Consider the following 5,198-nt stretch of genomic DNA (forward strand, 5'->3'; position numbering starts at 1 on the left):
ACTCCTGTTTTTGTATTTTTAATGTCTGCATAATGTTATACCTTTTGTCATACTTTTGCTTTAAAACTACCTATATCACTAAACTTAAAGTGAGTTTCTTGTAAACAACATATAACTGAAACTTTTTTTATCCACTAAAGCAATCTCTGCCTTTTAATTAGTGTATGAGACTACTTGCATTTAAAGTCTGCCATTTTATTATTTGTTTCTTTTCTCTGTGTCATTTGTCTGCTTCCTTTTGTCTCCCTATAAATGATTAGCAAAAATTTTAGGATTCCATCTTGATTTATATATAGTTTGAGTATATGGCTTTGAATAGCCTTTTTAGAGGTTGCTCTGGATATTATAACATACTATTGTGACTTATCACAGTCTATTATTATTAACATTTTACCACTTCAAATAGAGTGTGGAAACCTTACTTCCACTGAAGTCCTTTTATTGCCCCCACATTGATTTAACCATTAGAGAGTGTTATAATTTTTATTTCCATAATTAATATGGTTATGAAACTCATGAGGAAGGATGGTCTATTGTATGTACCATGTATGTTCTCTTTCCATTGTTTTTTCTTCCTTCCTGTTGCTCCAAGATTCTTTCTTTTATTGTTACCTTTCTGTTTGAAGAAATTGCTTTAGCCATTTATTAGGGGTAGGCCTTCTAAATGCAAATTCTGTGTTCTGTCATATGACAATATGTTTATTTCCCCTTTATTCCTGAAGGATAGTTTTGCCAGATATAGAATGTGTGGTTGGCAGTTCTTTTCTTTCAGCACTTGAAAAATAGGCCTTTCCTTCTACTGTCTATAGTTTCTGTCATATAAATTGCTCATAATGTATCATTTCCCTGTGGCTGCTTTCAATATTTTTCTTTTTCTTAATTTTTAGAAATTTAATTATGTGTCTTGGCATGGATTTGGGGGGATTTATCTAATTTAGGATTCACTTAGCTTCTTGAATGTAGGTGAATGTTCTTTCCAAATTTAGAAAGTTTTTCAGCCATCATTTCTTTGAATTCTCTTTCAACCACAATCTCTCTCGTCTTTGGACTCCGATATAACAAATGTTGGATCTTTCATTATTGTCACACAGGCTTGAAGCTCTGTTTTTATTGTTGTGTTTATTTTCTCTCTGTTGTTCAGATTGGGTGAAATCTATTAACATTTCCTCAAGTTTCCAATTCTGTTCTTTCACATCTTCACCCTATTATTAAACCCATCCAATTTTTTTTTTTTTAATTTTTGGTCATTGGGTTTTTTCAGTTCTATAATTTCCCATTTGGTTCTATTTTTTTTGGTGAGTTTTACAAATTTTTTTTCATTTGTGTCAACAGAATTCGTAATTGTTGTTGAAACACTTTTATAATGACTGCTTTAACATCCTTGTCAAATGATCCTGGCACCTCATTCATCTCAGCATCAGCAACAGGTGATTGATTATCTTTTTGCTCTCCAGTTGTGATTTTTCGGAGTCTTGGTATGACTGGTGATCCTCTATTGTATCTTGGACATTTTAGTGATTACGTTAGCAGGCTGTCTTTTTAGATCTAGCACTCAGGCTACCTTTGTGAGCTGTGGTTACAATAACAATTTAATTTTCACAGTCTTCATGCTGCTGTGTTTGTCTGCTTCATTTATCCACAAGGGATGGAGTGACTTTCCCTGTGCTGGTGCTATGAGGAAAGGGACCTCCCAGGACTTGGAAATAAAGGTGATTCCTGGGCAGGATCCCCCATGTCTTTGGGGGCAGGCGGTTATTGTGGCAGGTTGTCCTTTGCTGATGCTGCCCTGTTCCTTGGTGTTTCAGGGCGAGAGAGAGGAGTCTCAGGCCTTTGTCTGGAGATAACGAGGCTTCCTGGGATCAGGACTTCCTGTGGCAAGATCCCCCTCGCCAGCACTGTTCTGCTTCCTTGTGTTTCTCAAGGGAGGAGAAGGTCTCAAGCCAGTGGGAAAGGAGAGGACTTGCCCTCCCAGGTTTGTCCAGAAGGTTCCTGATCCATGGCTCTTGGCATTTTTGAGTGGGCCTCCTGTCTATTTTCTATTGCAGAATTGGGGGTTTGGGAAGCATGTTAATTTGCAATTCCCTAGTGACATGCAATGCGGAACATTTTTTAACATGCTTTGTTAACATCTGTATATGTTCTTTGGTGAGGTGCCTGTTTAGGTCTTTGCCCACTTGGGGGTTGTTGCATTTTAAGAGTTATTTGTATACTAGAGGCCCAGTGCACGAAATTCGTACATGCGGGGTGGGAGAGGAGGTGGCGTTGGGGGGGGGGGGTCCCTCAGTCTGGCCTGTGCCATCTCACAGTCTGGAAGCCCTCAGGGGATGTCCAACTGATGGCTTAGGCCCACTCCCTCCGGTAGTCGGACATCCTTAGCGCTGCTGTGGAGGTGGAAGAGGCTCCTGCTATCACCGCTGCGCTCCCCAGCCGTGAGCCCAGCTCAGGGCTTCTGGCTGAGCGGCACTCCCCCTGTGGGAGCACACTGACCACCTGGGGGGCAGCTCCTGCATTGAGCATCTGCCCTCTGATGGTCAGTGCGCATCATAGTGACCAGTGGTTCCACCGTTCAGTTGATTTGCATATGAGCCTTTTATTATATAGGATTTTGTATGTTATTAACAGTATTTGACCAGATGGGACTTTGGCAAATAATTTCTCCCAGTCTGTGGCTTGTATTCTCACAATGTTGATACCGAGGTTTGAGATAACTATTCTTCATTGGATATATGGCTTGGAAATAATTTCTTCCAGTCGGTAGCTTGTCTTTTTATCCTCTTCACAGTGTCTTTCACAGAAAAAGTTTTTAATTTAATTTTGGTGAGGTCCAAATTATCAACTGTATTGTGCTTTTGGTATCAAGTCTGTGCCTGACTTTAGGTCTCAAATGTGAAGGGAGAACTCTGAAAGGTGGAAAGAGGAAGATGAGCAGATTAGAGACTGAAAATTAGAGGAGCAGCAAGGCAGCATGGGTTCACCCAAATGAACTGGAAACATGTGTCCACATGTGCACACAGACAAGCATCACATGATCTCACTTATATGTGGAATCTAATGAACAAAATAAACTGATGAACAAAATAGATCCAGAGATATTGAAGCATGCAATAGACTGAACAGTTAAAATAAGCCTATCAGAACCTTTAAAATAAAAAACAGTTACAACAGCAAATGCTGGTGAGGATATGGAGAAGCTGGATCACTCATATATCTCTGGTGGGAATGTAAAATGGTCCAGCCATTCTAGAAAACTAAACATGCAATTGCAACTCAGCAATTGTACTCTTTGGCATTTGTTCCAGATAAATGAAAACTCAAGTTCATAGAAAAAAACTTTACATGGAGCTTTATTTGTAGTTGCCAAGAACTGAAAACAATGCAGGTGTCCTTCAGTGGGTGAGTGATTAGAGAAACTGTGGTGCATCCATACCATAGATCAGCGATTTTCAATTCGTGTGCAGCAAGAATTTTTAAAACATGCCATATCTGACTGTATAGTCAGGGGCTCAAACAACAAACTGACCTCTTTTTCCTTAGATCATCAAATAAAAAAATGACCACAGGCAACACAGCGGTAGCCATCCAGTGTGAATGGATCAAAATTAGACCTATGTTTTGGGTCAGATTGGCAAAAAATATAATCTAGCCTTGTGTGTTCTGCAGAAGTTTAGTAATTAGTTTATGTGTGCCCTAGATGAAAAAAGTTGAAATTCACAGCCATAGACTAATACTCAGCAATTAACAGGAACTAAATATTGATCATGCAAGTACTTGGAGGAATCCTTTGGATGGATCTAGAGGGAATTATGTTAAGTGAAGAAAAGCCAATCCCAAAAGTTTACATGGTATATTATTCCATTTATATAATTTTATTGAAATGAAAAAAAAATAAAGAAATGGAAAACAGTAGCAGTTGCTAGAGGTTAGCCCAGGTCCAGAACCTCCTCGTAGAAGAGGGTAGGGTTGCTATGAAGCACGTGGCTTCTTAGGAGCTGCACATCAGTGATGCTTGTTTATTTATGGCCTCTTTGCCACATTCTTTGAAGACCACGCTGAGGCGAAGTGGGAACAAGCGAAGTAGTTCCTAAGATAACTAAGAAAACATGAGGGTAAAATCTACTTTCTGGTGATTAGAGGCCTGATAGAGATAACTGGGGAACTGGCGTGCAAGCTCTAGAGTTGGAGAATGAATTAACCAAGTTCATGCTAGACCTGAAGACCGTGGTTTCTGCCAACAATGAAACAGATCTCTTATGCTTCATGGGAAAGTGCCTGGGTAAACAGAAGAGCACAGGCTGTCTGGAACACCAGCTTGCATATCATAAGGGATTAGAAAAGCAGGCCCATCAGGAAGACCCATCTTAAAAGCCTGCTTAAGTGTCAGGTAAAGAGATGTAACATCTAAAGGCAACAAAGCAAGTCTTCCCATTGTAGTAGGCCTCAAAATCAGCTACTTAAGCTCTTAATCTTCTCCATTCGACAGACGACTACTTTCCTTCATTGTTGTGTGCACCAATAAATCTATTTTTGCCTTAGGAGGAGGAGGAGGTGGTGGTGGAGCAGGAGGAGGAAGAGAAAGAGAAGGAAGAGGAGGAGGAGGAGGAGGAGGAGGAGGAGGGAGAGGAGGAGGAGGAGGAGAAGAAAGAAGTGGATATGTCTATAAAAGGTCAACAGAGAGATTCTTGTGGTGACAGAACTTCTGTATTTTTACTGTGGTGGTGGAGATAGGAACCTACAAATGTGTTAAAATTGCATAGAACTCAACACACACACACACACACACACACACACACACACACACACACACGTAAGACTGAGGCAATCTGAATAAGATTAGTGGACAGTATCAATGTCCTGGTTGTGGTATTGTACTACAGTATTGCCAAATGTTACCACTGGGGGAAACTTGGTGGGTGTTTCTGTGTCGTTCTGAATGTGAATCTACAACTATCTCAACAATTTAAGGTTGTGTTTTAAAAAAAGGTCAATGAGCCATTCACGCCACTGGATGAACTGAAGCTGGGCTCTGCCTGTGCAGGTGCACCTGTGTGCAACAGAGAAAACAGCCCCAGGCTTAGTATTTCTGATTTGGGGATTCCACAAGGCTAACTGGCTCCTCTGCTGTTTCCTTCAACTCCTCCTGGATGTTGAGAACACTTGGTGGAACTCCGCTTTGTCACGTCTCTTTTTCCATATGCCCC

This window comes from Eptesicus fuscus, chromosome 16 (assembly GCF_027574615.1).
Source record: "Eptesicus fuscus isolate TK198812 chromosome 16, DD_ASM_mEF_20220401, whole genome shotgun sequence".
Taxonomy (NCBI): Eukaryota; Metazoa; Chordata; class Mammalia; order Chiroptera; family Vespertilionidae; genus Eptesicus; species Eptesicus fuscus.